The sequence below is a fragment of the Amphiura filiformis genome, unplaced genomic scaffold, assembly GCF_039555335.1.
Source record: "Amphiura filiformis unplaced genomic scaffold, Afil_fr2py scaffold_319, whole genome shotgun sequence".
Classification (NCBI taxonomy): Eukaryota; Metazoa; Echinodermata; class Ophiuroidea; order Amphilepidida; family Amphiuridae; genus Amphiura; species Amphiura filiformis.
The window spans coordinates 38,210-56,457 of NW_027305783.1; the positions used below are offsets into that span (position 1 = coordinate 38,210).

At 36.7% G+C, this 18,248-nt stretch overlaps 1 long non-coding RNA gene across 1 annotated transcript; it reads left to right on the plus strand.

The window, feature by feature from the left end:
* The first annotated feature begins 369 nt into the window (after positions 1-369).
* LOC140145482 (uncharacterized) lies at positions 370-15,586 on the plus strand. The gene is made up of 3 exons (XR_011858076.1): positions 370-520; positions 2,353-2,495; positions 13,450-15,586. It is a non-coding gene; the product is annotated as an uncharacterized lncRNA (long non-coding RNA).
* Positions 15,587-18,248: the final 2,662 nt, after the last annotated feature.

The following is an 18,248-nucleotide window of genomic DNA, read 5'->3' on the forward strand; positions in this document are numbered from 1 at the left end:
TGTCCAACGTGACGTAAACCTACTAGGGTTTTCAGGAACAAATGAGGAATTAACAGCTAGTACTAAGGCCTACTTATCCTTGATTGCAGTGACTACAACAGTGCATTTATTCCCGAGCATTTATTATTGGTTAGATACAGTAGCCAATAAGAAATCGATAATATTAATTATCATTATAGGCATAATGTGGATGTCCTTGATCGTGGACCTATATTATCCATAGGGAAATAAACTACTGGGAACCACACACTGCTCGCCTCCGCTCGCTATTAGTGGGGCATCATTCGTGGCTCGTGGCCCTCTAAATAGTGAGTAGTCTTTGACAAAGACTATGATTGCAGCGACTAACCATACTAACAGTGCATGGTTAGCTCGGATTGCAAAACGTTTAAAAGGAAGGATTTTTCAGGATAGGTCTCACAATCGTCTCGATCTCAACATCGTCTCGTGCTCACAATCAACTAACAACAAACTGCTGTTGTAATCAACTGTTCTTCGGTGAAAGATTAAGCATATTGCGGTAAGTTTATTTTGTACTCTTAACTTTTTAACTTTATGGATTAATGTGGTAACTACACACTGGTAAAAAAAGTTATGTATTATTATAGGGGCAAGGAATCCAATTACTTCAATGAAATTCCAGTGGTTCAAGACAAGTGGTTCAATCTAAATTTTTATTTGTTAAGAAATGAGGTACATTCTAGCGGTACCTCTTTTTTTTATCATAACGTACCGCTTGAATTGAGTCACTGAAATTCATGTGTAGTAACTGAAACTGGATTCCTTGCCCCTATAATATGATACATAACTTTTGTTACCAGTATGTTATTAGTTTTCGAGAAAAATGCAAAAATAGTCACAAATTTATCAATGGTTGTAGTACCACCTTAAAGTGTTTGTGTGGGGGTGTGTGTGTGTGGGGGGGGTCAGTGTGTTTGTTTGTTTGTTGGTTGTTGTTTTTTCATTTTGTCAAGTTTTTTCCGCAATGTGCGGGTTAACTTTGTCTTGGCTCTAATCTCTACTATGGAAAGTTTACAATATCTTTGTAAATATAATATAATAGTTTGTCCTAGATTTGGGTTTTAGCGTTTCATATTTGAAAGAACTATATGTTTAACTGCAATATTTCGAAACCACAAACCCAAACTGGGTGTTATGATGTACGACATTGGACTACGAGTATTCATTTTACCAAGTTGGCAACAGGAATTTGTTTGTTTTGTATATGCATAACTTTCTTTACTATACTCAAAAACGGAATTTTATTATAAGAAAGTTATCTAGTGCACATAATTCTCCTTTGCAGTCGGTTTCTGTCGTGTATTATTTTGAGACTGAGAGTATCTGTTTTAACTATAACAATGTAAATATTATTAGCAATTTGCCGATGTTGGCACCATACCATTTAGCTGATAACATGACTAATTGAATATGCTGAAGATAAACGCTTATTTTGTAAACATATATATAATACTCTATGATTATTAATGGATGGAAACTGAATAAAATGCTCTCAATGAAATAACTGATATATATTCAACATAAATTTGGTTTTTTCAACGATGAAAATCCGTTCAATACTGACCATGATGTGTGGGCTGGGAGTAACACTAGTCTTGGGGTAGATTAGTTTCTTTAGTTTTATTCATTTTCACGACGAACTCATTTGGCTTGAATTTGGCTATTACTTTGGCTAAGTGCAACTTTCAAATTAAATTCGACTTGAAGCCAATCAAGCGCCCATAACTCGACCAAATGATGCGCAGGAGAAAGCTGTGCTTTAAATACATTAAATAAGTTTTTGCTATATATTTCAGTTCCCGATATATGTGACCATTTATATATAATCGTTTCGATAGTTTATGGGTTGAGTTTATGATATCATAATCTCGTCAATTAGTGTAGTAAATCGGGGGATGATGCTCTCGATCGCGTCTGGGTGGCAAACAATAATATGTTGGTCCCATGGACGAGTTTGACGGCTTAAAGCCAGAACTGATTGCCAAATGATTCAAGTCCACTATGTGAACAAAATACTCTTTTTAAGATATGTAAAAACTTTCATAACCTGTAGGACACGTCAGTTGACTAATGGACGTCCAATATTGAAAAATGTGAACACTAACAATGCCAATAGTGATTATGCTATACTAAACACACCAACTTTCAAACATTTTTGAACATTGGCTCTAAGCCCTCGAAGTCAAATTGGCACTAAACGATGTTCATAAATTCGTAGTTACGAGTTTGGTAGTATTGTTTGTGGGTTTCTTAAAGTACGTTTCACTGTCACAGATTCACTATTCATTCACAGAATGAATTGATTCATATCACATTATATTTTTTTATTAGGGAAATGGCGTCTAAGGCACTTTTGCTCATCCTCGGGTTGGCTCTCTTGGCCGTAGCTTACGCAATACCATTGGCTGATCTTGACGTGGAAGATCTCAAAAATGCATTTCAGGCAGTGGAAAAGAGAGTGGATGAAAATGAAGGTAGGCTCCTTTTTCTTTATTAAACTTTCCACTATTTTATTCATTTTGTCAAATGATATGAGAATCGACATTTCATCTAAGAAATAATATGACTGGTATCTTATGCGTATCAAAAGGTAGGTCTAAGCCTTGAACAGACCTTTATGGTATATGTGGTGTGATCAAGCAAAATCAGTCTGAAGTCGGGAATATTCAATTTTCATTTTTTTGCTTGGATGATGAAGCATTTGCAAAGCGACACTTTGCAGAAAGCCCCATTGAAATTAGACACTTCGATCCAAAGATATGAACAGTTGATAGGAAACACACTGCAAAAACTCCGGTGTAATTTTAACACCGAGAAAAAGTTATAAAAGCATGGGTGTTGATTTACAGTATGGCACTGCGGTGTGTTAATTTGACTTTGCCGGTGTTCATTTTCAAAGTTTACACTGGTGGGTGTTAACTGCTAATTTGACACTGGTTTAGTGTTAATTAAACACTTTCCCAGATTCACTTTCAAATTTTAACACTGCTGGGTGTTAATTTGACTCTGCTGGTGTTCATGTTATACTTTCCCAGTGTTATGAGAGGACCACACCAATGGGTGTTAATTTACACCAGACTTCGGTGTTAACAAAAATTGGTGTAACAATGGTGTTTAACACTGCAATATTGTAACAGCATGTATTTTCAGATTATAATAACGTTGAACGTTAAATTTTTAACAAAACAGTTTTTTGCAGTGTCACCATGTGGTGTTAACATTTTTAATATTGTGATAAACACCAGAAGCCGTAACACCAGCTCAGTGCTGCAAATTTAACACCAGAGTTTTTGCAGTGCAGACGAAATTATTTCCTTTGTTTAGCTATATTTCAAAATTAATATTTCCGACTTCCGACTGCTGTACCTTAAAGCCAGTATGTGTGATTTGCTCCACAGCAACGCCCTAATTTTTCTTTTCGAATTTCCACTTTTTGCACCATTGTAATGGCTATTGGTGTACATGCCCTGCGAAAGACTAAGCCTAACGTGCTTAAAATTAGAGTAAAAATTAACATTTATAATAAAACGGGGTATCCCCGGTTTTATTCTGAGCTCACCGATCGAGTGCTGAATAAATACATCACCTGCTTGTGTATGTTAAATCATTGAATCAGTGACGTACCGTTTAAACTGTGCGTATATCGCTATTTGCCTTATACGTCTTGTCTGAATCCCATCAACTGCGTGATAATAATACTCGGCGAGCTAAATACACTCATTGTAGGCGTTTGAATGAAATACCAATTTTCTTCGTTTTACCTTATTTGTTTGGCTCAAAATTAAACGGGCCAATGCGATCAGTATAATAGTAATCAGTGAAAAATAACGTTTATATAGGAATCTATTTTTGATGCAAATCACACGTTATTGCTTAAAGTTTAGAGGGAGTCTCCCGCAATCACAAGATTATGCCTTATATGCAAGAAAAACAAATATCAATCACGAATCACGTGGTTTTATTTAAAACAATCTCATAGTGACCATAAAAACGAATAAAAACATCCGTCTCTCAACACGCGATATTCAAAATTCCCGGGCGCCGAAATTGGCGAGTGCAATGACGTCCCAGTGATACAATGAAGGCTGACGACAATTGTGCACAAATAACAATTACGTCATTGCATTTAGGCAATTTCGGCGCGAGACTTTTGAATATCGCGTGTTGAGAGCCGGCTGTTTTATTCGTTTTTATGTTCAATATGAGTTTGTTTTAAATAAAACAATGCATGTGATTCGTGCTTGATAATTATTTTTCTAACATATAAGGCATAATGTTATGATTGTCGGAGACTTTAACCTGTTCCGTTCATTTCCCGGGGCAGGCTAGATTTAACTATATTTCATTTGGCGAAACAGGATAATATTTTTAAATCCCACCAAAAATATAGTTCCGTATTTTTCTGGAATCGGGAGTTGTGTTAATTATCCCTGATCTTTCTTTATTTGTTTTTAATCATTAAGTAGTTTGGCCTAAAAACATTCATTCATTATTATGTAATTATTCGCAAATAAAATTGAATAAACCCTGCCAAATCTTACTTATTTTCATAATGTAGTTTTCACAAAAATAAAACGAAATGATAAGTGAATCGAACCTAGTTACAGGCTTCAAATGTGATATTTGAGCAATATAATTATTAACATGATATATACATACGGGATCACTACATTTAGAATTAGCTAATCCCGGCTAATAATCCCATAAATAAAGGCCTATTAGTGATTCCATAGCTGCAACGAAAGTGTAAAAAATGAAAATTGCATAAGAAGGATATGTCTATGCAAAATAACGAGAAAAACATCAGTATTGACAAGGTTGAAGTTCCATTTAAATGACAGATTCATGCAGCCTAAAATGTCTCAAATATAAGTATAGAAATGACAGATTCATGCCGCCTAAAATGTCTCATTATTTCTTTAATACGCGGCTTTCGGTTTAACAAATGGGCTACGTTAGGGAACAACCCAAATGTTCGATGAACAGATGAAGCTCTATAAACGAAAGTCCTTTCGCTTTAAGGCTAACCCCCTCCCCCTCCCATCTAACGTAAGTGTCAAATATCGAATATTCCAACCCGTATTCATTAGGCACAGGGCCGTCGCTATATGGTCGATGGGGTTGTGGATATTGCTAGGATATTGATCACGTTTAAGAAACAATAATTCTATTTTATTTTAAAATATTTTTCTTTATAAAAAATTAAGACTTGCTGGATTTTCAAAAAAAATCAAAGTGCGGTACAGCTTACAAGTTACAGCTTACAACTTACAAGTTGCAGGTTGCGAGTACTGCTCTCTATATTTATTTGAAATCAGTGTGAAGCAACCACTATAAAATGTCATTATCGTACTTCAGAAAACACTAAAATTTTACAATTATATCGTTATGAACACGGCAGAGTGCCGAATACGCAAAATTGCTGTTCTGAGTAAACGACGTTTTAAAATCTTGGTACCATTCCATTGGTCCTTCGAAAAATTTAGAACATTCGTGAGCACTCATTTGAAATGTATACTATAGAAGTGAATATACGCGAATTATTGGCAATACCTGCATGTTCTGAAATAATCGATATATCCCTCAAAACGCGTTTTAACAGCTATTCGGCTTTATGCTGTATCCAAAATGTCTCTACCACTGCGCAGAGAGAGGTCGAATACGAAGTCAGGCTACGTGTAAACCATGGTACGCATTCTCGATTTGGGGCTTTTGTGTAAAAATTACTGGTTGTCCTAAGGCTATGTAGACTTAACTTGCTATCCCGGGCTTGCTATATAAGTTATAAATAGTCATCACTGTAATATTTAGCAAAAATTCGAGGATTTTAAAGCAAAAATAAAAATATTGGCCTGTATTTTGCGTATGATTTTCCGGGATTTTCCAATTTCACGGGCGCGCACGCACATTATTAATATTTGTACTTATTTTGGTATCACTGGATAGAAGATACCTGCAGCTATACGTTGGTATAAATATATTAGTATAGGACATGTAATATAGAAAATTCGGGGTTTCCCGCTATACAATACAATGGATCAACATGATTTGTACAGCTAAGTATACGATTCGTCTCTCTGCCGAATCATTTATCGCACTTAGGCGCGATTCGTCCAAATCAAAATTTTAATAACTACGTCGGTGAGTAGGATTTACCATTAATTTTTGGTGGAAATAAAAGATAACCTGAAACATAATAATAAACATACAAAAACTCAATTTGCTCAAAATTCTCGATTCGTCACTCTGCCGAATTCATAACGATATATTAAATCCTTTAAAAAAGATAAACTTTAACCGATGTTTTAACTACTTCTTTACAAACGTAATCGGACTTTATGACCACCTCCCTCCCTAACGAAAGGACTTTCGTTTATAGGGCTTAAACGAACTTTTGGGTTGTTCCCTTAATATTAAATCCATAACTTTAACAATGGTGCCAAACGTAGCGCGTCCAGCGAGGCCCGGAATCGGCACTTCAAAGCACTACTTCCAGCAGGTCCTGGTCACGGCACTGGGTCCAGGGTTAATACATAACTTTTGTTATCAGTCCCTCATTTCAAATCATTAGTTTTGGTTTCTCTTTTGTTCAGAAACCAAAAATCAAGGGATTAAAAGGTGGAGATGAACTGGCCTGCAATCATAACACTATTGTGCTGGGAGGACACAAGAGGGTATATATAACCAAAAGTATAATGGCATATAACCATACGTATAATAGCCTATTGTGCTAACATTTTCATTATCGGATATCTATCAACGCGGGCGACAGTTGCTCTCTTCCGTAGGTGGCACACTTTCATGACACCTTATAATTACACCCGAGTTCTATATACGAGGCCTACATCTAGAAAGCATGTGCATATATTGAGGGGTGTGTGTGTGTGTGGGGGGGGGTGTTTTGTTTATTTGTCTGAAATATACACGATGCATGGTGATGTAGATGATTTGATTATGAATTAGATTATTCCCCGGAAAGCACAACCCATACCTTTGTTCCCCCCGCCACCTATATATAACCTCCTCCCTCCCCCCTCCCCACACTCGATATCGACTCTTCCCTATTATTCCACTCCACTCTTGAGCTCCCCTAGGCCCTCTCCCCACTTCCAATGCTCTCTCCCCTCTGTTTCTTTTTCTACCTTACCCTTACCCCCACCCCCACCCCCCCCCCCACACACACAGACCCTCTTTCCCTGACGATCTCGTCTCTCTCGAGTCTCTCTCTTCTCCAATAAATAAATTGAATAAAAGTCAATTTAAACCAGCTTTCTATGATATTGATCTTCCGTCATGCGACATGCACATAAATAGAGTTGTGTATAATAATGTTTATATCACTCAATTCAGGTGTCTATTGTAATGTCTGTGGAAATATTTCGATGGTCTATATATTTTCACAGTGAAATAAGCTAAGGCTGATTTGTAGTCTCAGGTCAATGCTTTCAAACTAAATCAATGCTTTCAAATGTAGACTGCTTTGTTCGACTTCTCTGCTCTGAATGTTGCCCTCCGAAATTTAACTATTTCTTTTGTATACTTAGATCAGGTAACTTCAAATCCTGTAATTTTCTTCGTCACACCACTTATAAGAAACTGAAACCAAAACCGAAACTACCTGTCACAAATGTTTAGTTTTAAACAAAAGGTAGAAACAATGAGTTCGATATCTTGTGATTCAAGTGGTTAGGCAGGACAATAGGAAACCACGTGACCAAGACCAAAACCAAAACTAAAACTAAATATTTGAAATGAGGCAGTGTGTAGTTATCAATTTATCAGGGGTTGTATTACCACCTTAAGGGGGTCGATCTTTTGTGCGTAATTATAGAGGGCCAGGGGATTCACTCTATCATTTAAAAATTATTTGAAGAAGTCAAAGAGCACTAGGAATAAAAACTGTAGTGTAATTCACGCCAGATACAATTTCTTTATACGACAAAAATTAATTTTTGTAATCGATCAATAAACAAACGTTTTATATCGATTTTAAATTTAGCCTGAATGGTACCTCTCGCCCTTTTTTAGGTCAAGGCTATTTTTACCATTATGCAGCAAACCATTGTTGAAGCTATTTCACATACATGTACAAAACATTGTAGAGAAAGAATGAGGTCATATAGTGTTGAAATATCTTTTGTTGATTTCGAATGATAATGTCATGAAGTCGTAAATTTTAAGGTCAAATTCCTAAAACCAAAACAAAACATTGCGACGCAGATAATTCCCGACTTACGCAATTTCATCATCACATCAGTGTCTTTATTATTTGTTTGAAACTTTTCCCAAACGTTCGTGCTATTTATGCATAAAACGGCTAATCTATCTTTACAAAACGCGTCTTTTTTAGTAAACAAAAGGCTAAAGATGATTATGAGATTTATCTTTTATCATTACACTCATCCGCTCAACTGCCACGGTGGCTGAGTGGTAAAGCGCTAGACGCGTAATCGAAGGGAGTTTAGAATCGCTGGTTCGAGTCCCAACGAAGCCTGTGGAAACTTTTTTTTCTTCAAAATTCATGATCGCATTCCGAAATGAGTCACATGTCGGTAAATCATGTATCGTATCCTTAATGAAGAATTTTATTCATGCTCGTGATCAGTCGAGTAAAACTATTTAAAGGCCTATACAGTGGTTTATTCATGTTTTAAGAAAAACATCGCAAGTTGATTCAAATTTTATGTTTAAAAAAAAGGGGGCAAGACAAAACAAGAAACTTGTGCTCAATTTCTTTGTAGCGCTGTTTTTATCGCACTAGACATTCTCAACAAACAAGGAAAAACAAAAAAAATCGACATTTGAAGAACTTCGTATTGAGGCGAAATAGTACAGGACCAGCCTGTAGAATTTGTGACCAAATCATAGAACAAAAGTTTGAGAGTCATTTTGGGATCTTTGATTGATTCTGATTAAATATAGCTTGGGCTCACCTCCTGAAACTTCGTGGCATTCCGGGAAGAGGTCAATTAAGGCCACATGGGGGGGGTCAAATTTTCAGAATGCTCCAATTATGTCAAGTAATATATCAAATTACTCGTATGGTCATGAGGATTCCAAAAATGTATAGTTTGTTATGACCTCCTTATTACAATATATGACCATCCATCTCAAACCGCTCGTAAATTCGGCAAATTGTATTTCGAGTTACAGTGCAAAGTATGCATAGAGGTTGTATTCATATGTCCCTATATTTGTCCGACATGTTTCTCATTTTAGTCTAGTCAAACACCAATCTTTAATCCTATTGTTAAAGAGGATAATAAGCTTATACGTATGTATAGCATTAGTAAAAAGCTTAAGGGATCAAATCAAAACTCGACCGCCGGTTGCCCGCCGGTTCCGGGCGGTTCCGTCCGGTTGGCAGAGGTCATTGGTATATGAATATTCAAGAATGCATGAGTAGCAACCGCCGGTTGGTTTAAGCACATAACCGGAGAGATTAACAAAATGTCGATATGTTTATTTCGCGATCACAATAGCGCATACTTGAAATTTCACGGTCACAATAGCCATGATAGCCCATACTTTAAAGTACTGCACGATGATCGATTTTTCTTAGTCGCGTGTCTATTGACAAGGAAATGATTTCTTGTTTATGGTTAAAATTGCTTGAATATATCACTATTGTTTTAATCAGTTGATTTAAGTTCAGAACAGTGTTTCAATGATTTCTATAGGTTAAGTAATTTAGAAGTTGTGAATTTATTATTTTGTGAATCACATAGGCCTGTATTGGTGATGGACAATTATACGAAAGGTCATTAGTTCAAAACTGCCTCCAGAAGATATGATGCGTGCATAAATCACAAAAGAAATCCCCAGTTGAAGTGATATTGATTGACTAATTTGCTTTGTACTTCAACTGGGGATTTCTTTTGTGATTTATGCAAAAAAATGTAACTTCAATACTAAAATGAACAAAAATTGAGGACAACTTGCCAAAGGAAGATGCATAGGCCTTTTACAACTATTGGTTTCATTTTAGTCCCGGTAGGCTTATTTTGATCCACCTAAAGAGTATTATATCAGAGGAGCTGATCTAACACTCCCGACACACCCCTAAACAGGCAAAAATTGTATTAAAATCAGTCTTTTTGAAGGAAACAAACACACTATCTGTGGTCATCTTATGACTCCCTACATTTTGGTCATCAAAGTTTTTATGACCCCCCCCCCCCCCACCCCATTTTTCTTTCCAAACATTTATGACCCCTCCCCCCTCTCGTATATTTGGGACACCTCTCCCCCCTTCCGAAGAAAATGATAGCCCAAAATGGTACAAAATGGGGTTGATTTTGGGTCTAAAATAGACCAAAAGGAAGATTTTGTAACAACATTTCTGACGACTGAGCAGGAGAGGGGAATGACTTGCCATCCTGCCCCATGGCTAATCCCGGGGGCTAATCTCCATTGGTGCTGATGACGGGCGCGGTGCCGAGGGGTGATGGGATTCGCATATATTTTGTCGATCTTGCAAAATCATTAGTTCTTCTTGCACATCACCTCAACGAGCCTGGCCAACATCATTGTAGGCCCAATATACCAGCCTAATGGCCTAGGCCTATATTACGAACTTAGTGTAGTTTTTATCCCCCTCTCTCTCATGTGATTTGAGAGACACATCTCATACTCTCACCCCTTTTCCACCTCTCCCCATCCTCCATCTCCCTGTTCCTCTCCCCTCTCTCTTCCCCTTCTTCATGTTCTTTCTCCCTTTCTGTCTTGTTTTTTCTCTCTTTCCCTTTCTTAGTGTGTTACCCTTGCGTTTTAAAACATGCAGAATTTCGTGATCGCGATTATCCCCTCGGAAATGAAACCTGTCACGATGTAAAATAATTAGAAATAAATAGACCAGGTCTCTGCTTATATTTTATCAAAATAAAATGCTAAAAGTAGCTATATTGATAGAGAAGAACTCCGAGAAGGAAAATCGATTATTCCTATTGTACTAAATTTGAAAAGAAACCACTTGAAATCACTCCACTCATTCACTCGATGATACCAACCGGCCATACGAGCCAGAGTGTGACGACTGACCTCATTACTGTGTATAATTTAGAACCGGACGGAACCGCCCGGAACCGGCGGGCAACCGGCGGTCGAGTTTTGATTTGATCCCTAAGTCTTTGTTTGATTTGGCTAAATCCTGTTCAAGTGGTGGGTTAACCTACAATTAACAATGAGAGGACATTCCTGAACCTCGTTCAGTTGGGGATGAAGTGACCGCCAATTATGACCATTTGATATTTAATACCAGCAATGTGGAAAAAAAGAAATAATGTAGTGCCAAAATAATGTACCCTTTTACTGAAGGAGCAAGGTTTAACAAGTTATAACTCCGCTTCTGGATATCGTTTGAAGTCAAATGATATATCATTGTAAAGCTTATGATACATATTTTCTAAACACGGAAGAAAACAAATTTGACCAGGGGCCGACTTTACAAGCGTTCCGACCTGAACGGTCACATATGGATGCTTTTGGCAGCCATGTTGCAAAAGAGGGTCATCGGTTCCTTGTATAGTTTTTTGAATTTGCTTAGTTGTATTTCTCATGCAAGAAAACATATATTTAGACACCAAAATTACCAAAATCAGACGTTGTTAACTATGGTCAGAATTCAAAAAGTCGTTGACCTATGAACATTTTTCGTCATAGCGCCCTCCTGTAAGGTCTGACACATAACAAACTATACATTTTCGGAATCCTCATGACCATACGAGTATTTTGATATATTACTTGACATAATTGAAGCATTCTGAAAATTTGACCCCATGTGACCTTGATTCTGATTCAGAATCAATCAAAGATCCCAAAATGACTCTCAAACTTTAGTTCTATGATTTGGTCACGGATTCTACAGACTGGTCCTGTACTAAAATGGCCTGATGGATGCTTTGGAATCAAGAGGTTTACAAAACCGAACGAAAATGACCTCTATACATATATGTGCAGGTGTTTGCAATATCACATACATACGCGATTAATTTAGCGCGTAAGAGCTGCGACAATATTTCGACATATATTTTATTTTTTTAATAATTATTCAAGGACATTCTTTGTGACAAAAAGTGATCAAGGCAACTTTTAAACCTGTAAATTGCATTTGATACAAGCCTTGGATTTTTTTTTTTTAATTATTTTTTTTATTTCCTTTTTTTTTTTTTTTAGGCCCTATTTAAAAAAGTCTAGGGTCGGGTCTAATTTTAGGGTAGGTCGGATTACGCCAATCCAATCAAACATTTTTAGGCCTAATATTTAAGCTTTACTGGAACATTCCATTAGTACGCAAAAATCAGCACAGATGTTGGAGTAGATTTTTTGTTATAATCGAATATATGTCTGAAATTTCCATGTTCCCATACACTCTCAGTACATTGGTTAAAAGTTTTAACCAACCATGTATTTACAGGGGAACAGCCCAACAGTTGGTTATATTGTTAACCAACCTGGGTTAGTTAACAATATAACCACAGGTTGGTTAAAAGCATTGACCAACTACTGGTTAACATTACGGTAACCAACCAGTTGGGCAAAGCATGTTGGGCAAAATGGGCGAAATATAACCAATAGTTGGTTAAACACTATGAATGTGAAGTTCATTTCATTGTTCATATTTTAACCAATTGGAGACATTTGAAGGTAGAAAATTATATTATAAACATTTAATCGGGTATAACACTTAGTTTAAGTGTGTGCGTGGCCAGAGCATCGTAAGTCTTGCTGACAGCCTCAGCCTCGCACACACTTAAACTAAGTGTTATACCCGATGAAATGATATACTTTATAATATAATTTCCTACCTTCAAATGTCTCCAACAGATCTTGAAGACCCCGATCCACAGCTTTGCAGCAAGCCACTCATATCGGCCATCATGTTTTCTGAAATGCATTTTTGCCCAACACAATGACCAATCACAGTTCGCAAAGGAACACCATGTGACCATGGTTGGGCAAAACCATGCTTTGCCCAACTATATTGGCGGGAAAAGGATGTTTTTTACCAAGGTTGGTTAACTTTTAACCAACATTGTGTGACTACCATATTGACAGGTTTGACCAACCATGTATTAAACTGTATTTTGCCCAACTTCAAGAATCTTAACCATTGTTTAACCAACTGTTTTCTGCCCATTCATTTTTATCCAATGTTCTGAGAGTGTAGACGCCTGCACTAATTGTCCCCAAAAATGGGTTTTTTTAAATGTTAATTTCGCATAAATTAGTTCCGTGACCCCTCTTCTTCATTTCAGATATTCGAAGTATATCTATGAAATTCAATTGGTACGAAATTTAAGAAAAATTGTTGGGTGGGATCTTGTATGGATACCCGTTAAGATTTCACACCCATCAACATAAGTAAAAAATGTCTTTGTTATCTATATTATTCATTTGTATCTTGTTTTGTTTTGTTTTTTCATTAAGGATATGCACAGCAGAAGAGGCAGGGCCCCGGGCAGTGGCCATGCCCATCTATAGTTTGCCTACCGGGAGAGCCTGAGCCAGATTGGTGTTTATGCCCATAAGAATGAACATAAACATTCAGTGATCCACACATTATATTTCGTTTATTAAAGGATTATTTAATGTAAAAACTACGTATTATTGACCCTTTTGGTATATCCCGAATGTCTTAGTTCCAAAATCACGTGCGAACATCATCATTGCGCATACTCGACAGCTCTCGACCACAAACAATCAACGGGGGAAAAACACATATGACGTGCCATATCAAAAAGAGACACTTTTGGGCAGGTTACCAATTTTGAGTTTTTTACAATCTAAGAGATATCACCCCAAGGCAGATTTTTTGCTATTTCTCCATTTATACAATTATCCTGCCCAAAAGTGTCTCCTTTCAATATACCACATATATGTTCCAACTCTTCATTGCGCTCTGCTAGTTTAGTTACATTAGTATGTTTGATGAGGTATTAACCTTCCAATTTCCCATTCCTCCCCCATCCTCCTCAATCAATGTTGGGGTATACTATCAAACTGGTTCCGTCAATATTGAATTGGGGGGCGACTTACATTTAGTATGCTAAAGTGTGCGAACATTATTTTCCCTGATTATCAAAGCGATATTCTGAATAACTTTATTTCGCTTTTTGCTTATAAATCTAGAAAGGAAATTAAATTGTAAAAACTATTTGTTTATACAATACTATAGGACAATGCACTATTCCAACAAAAATTAGTGCACACCCCCTTTAGAGGAGTAACTTTTCAATTAAAGAAATGTCTGGATTTCCAGGTTTGCTTTTTGAAAATCACAGTTGGCAAAGTTACTGGAAAAAAGCTTGGAAATGCGGTTAAATGCATGAAAAATCACGGAAATGTCCAAAATGAGCTCTCAAATGGGTGATTTCCGATTTTGAACTATATATATTCTGTTGGATGTTTTCGCTTTTGGACACTCTAACAGTCTGGATTTCCAACATTCGCTACTGGACAAAAAGTCTGGAAATCCAAATTCCTCTATAGGGGAGTGTGCATCTATTTTCTGGAATAGCCAAATGTGGGCTTTATGATCAATGTAAACTGTGCTTGTTTATTTAGGGAACAGTCACAAAAAACACTGACCGTATAATTTCACGCACAATTGAAGACCTGAGCGCAAGAAGACCGTAAGTCCACTTGGCCCCTCAACATGTATACACTAAAGTTACGTATAGTTTCTTAGGGTTTTATAATGTTTAATACATGTTCCAGGGTGAAAACATTATGAAAGGTTGTGAAAGATTTGTTTTGGCCCCTGAACATGTATAAAACATTACCAAACTATACGAAACTATACGCAACATTAGTGTATACATGTTGAGGGGCCAAGTGGACTTACGGTCTTCTGCGCTCAGGTCTTCAATTGACGTTTATGTCTCATTTTGGACCATCGTTAAATAAGTAAAAGTAAAAAGAAAGTAACAACAAAGTTCGGATCCTGTGAAGAAACTTACAAACAAAGTGGACTAAAACGTCTAGAGCGTGACTTGAGCCCGTGACCTCTGGTCAATAGCGCTAGACCTGGTCCATTCGGCCACTATCCAATTGTTTAATGGAGTTGTAAATTGCTACCTAAAGATAAAAACTGCAAGTTTAAACGAGTTAAACGGGTTATAGTTTGGGTTTTCATTTTGAAAAAAAAAGTTTTAATAACATTAAATGTCCGGCTATATAAAGGTCATGTGAACGTTTTAAAAATGTTTTGTATGAAAATATATTGCAACAATATTTTTTAAATAATGCAAAATGTTATTGTAAAATATTCTTTTGCAAACATTTTTGGCAAATCATCGTCAACGCTTGAATAACATTATGTTGGGATATTTTGCAGTTAGTTTTCAAAAAATGGTTTTGAATGTTATAAAAACGTTTTATACCCTTTTTATAACCCGACATTTAAACGTTATCTGGCAACCTTTTCTAACATTTTGCGAATAATGTCAACAACAAAAAAACGTTCTGTGTTTGCTGGGGAGCTACTTACTCATAATAGTCGAAAGTGGAATAATCATGTTTAGTAAAACAATAAATAAATGGTCAACCTGTGTTCGGGATTAAACACTCGCGTTTTGTTTCTGTTGTTGTTGTTGTTGTTGTTGTTGTTGTTGTTGTTGTTGTTGTTTTGCTCAATATGAACAGTTTACAGTAGTCTGAGTAGGAAATCTCACATTTACATACATATTTCTTCTTAGATTATTGTAAAGTGACATTTATAAGTAAGAAAAGCGTAGTTGTAACTTCGGGCTCTATAAAAACATCTGTCTTGTGACGGCATCGATAGTTTGGGTTATTTCAGTCAAAATCCATACACCTCCTATAGAAGACATGAGCTTAATCTTCAACACAAGGGGTGTGAATTTCAAATGAGGCTACCTGATTGGGTGACTATTTAAATACTATACCCCCCCCCCCCCAAGCGTGTTGGAGATCAAGGTCATTTCTAAGCATTTTAAGTTAAATGAGACATGCCTGTTGTGAACTTTTTCCAGATGATATTGTACAAAAAGTGTCTTGTGGAAAAAAGTGTCTGACAGATGTTGATTTTTGTGTGTTTTGAAGCATTTTAAGTCAAATGAAACATGTCTGTTGTGAACTTTTGTCAAAATGTTTTTGTTCTCAAATAAATATTTTACTCCCTATGGAGATATTTTCCATGGCAGCCATCTTTAATCATACCCAAGGTTCCACCAAACAAACCATGGGTTTTGAGGTCTTACATTTTTTGTTGTATATCAACAAAATCGCGAAAAAGTTCAGGATGATCTTATTTCATGTTGTTATTAACAAATATAATATTCCAGATAACTCTTGTCACTAAATACATTAAGAAAAAAAAAACCTTTCTGTTATTATTAGTTTTTGGACTTTAAAGTTAAAAACATGTTTTTTAATGTTAAAACATGTTCTAGCAGCCCTATATAAAACCGTGACACTCGAAAAGCCATATCTCCGGAATGGAATACCCGATTAAGATGATTCCAACGCCAAAAGGTTTCTTTCAGTCACTTTAAAAGTACTTCTATTTTTAGTGGTTTAGTGGACATGCCTACTATTAGGTTGAAATCGGGACTCTTTGGAAGCCTATCTAGCCAATTTCAACCAATAAATCCAACTATCGGACACCTATAGCAATTGCGCCATTCTAAAATTACACAGTCAGGGCCGTCGCTAGAAGGAGGAGGGTATGGGGGTGTGACACCCTCCCCAACACAATTTTGTCGGCAAAAATTGACTGTTGTCATCAAAACCATGTGATTGTCGTCAAATGTAGTGAAAGCTAACTGTGATTGTATGTCGGCAAATAGCAAGAGTCATAACAGGTTAATGTGTTACGAAACAGTGTAGTTACGTAATAGACCTATTGATAGTGTTGTAGTAGTTACTAATAATCGATCGAATTTTTCTTGATCCCTACCCCCCCACCCATTTCGCATTTACATTCACACATTTATTGTTTACTTTTAAAATTACGGGCTCTTATCTAAGTGTGAAGAAACTTTATGTGTGCAACATATTTCATCACAATAGTATCGTAGTATATAACCCCAGCAAAATTCTCCATGAATTCTAGTTATGGCATAGCCTAGATCGCATTGCCGTACTCAATGAAATGGTGCATCGATAATTACAATAAAGAAAGTGGCTGCTCTGCCTCTTGAGTACAGCATCGTATTGCTATGTATTGGGCTATTCCTGGGGAAATCCATACACTCCTATAAAAGACAAGGGCGTAATTTCCCACAGTGAGAATGTAGATTTCAAATTGCGTTACTCGGACCCATTTAGGTAACTGTATTTGAAATTCGCACTCTCTGTGTGGAAGATAAAGGTCGGATCTTCCATAGAGTGTACGGATTTAAAACTGGAATAACCCATTTGCAGGAATGAAATGTAGTTGCCAATCGCTATGACACTGAAAATCACACTGAAACCCATTTTCAGCGTTGCTATACCCATTTTCAGTGTTACTCTGGGTATTTGTCCAGGGATTATTTTTTCATAACAATATCATGGTCCAAAACATTTTAGTGTGATTAGCACCATTTCAGTGGGTTTAATAAATGGCCACTCATTTTCAGAAGTTTTGGTGTTGATTAGACATAACAAGTGTGGTTAGACATAACAAAGAACTCTTTTCAGTGCTATTTCAGTGGTAGGGGAGACCGGGGCAAGTCCGCCCTCGGGGCAAGTCCGCCCACCCCATGTTTCTGATCTCGTGACTGCTGGAAAAGTACAATGATGATGTAATTAGCTGGCACACATCATAGCTAAATACCCATGAAAACAAGGCAGTCCGACACATCTCGCCACAGAAATTATCGTCAAAAAACGTTTTTGAGTCAAGGAAGTTTACATTTTTAAAATTAGTAATATTGTAATAATCTCAAGACCTTGCAGAGACGGTTCTCATTCTTATATTTATTTGGAAGGGGAACGTTTTGTCCAACATATTCATATTATGCAATTAAAAGATCGACATATTGTGTTTAGTAGGCATAACACGAGGTAAAGAAAAAAAAGTACCGTTGGGACAAATCCGCCCTGTATGTGAAGGGGCAAGTCCGCCCTGTGTTATCCCCAGGCAGACTCCCGGGGCAGATTCGCCCCATCGGCGTATTATGCAAAATATTGATAATAATACCTTTAAGAAGGGTAAAACTACATGCAAGCTTATGTTTAAAAGTTAGGTGGTATCAGTATTACTCATACCACCGTTTATG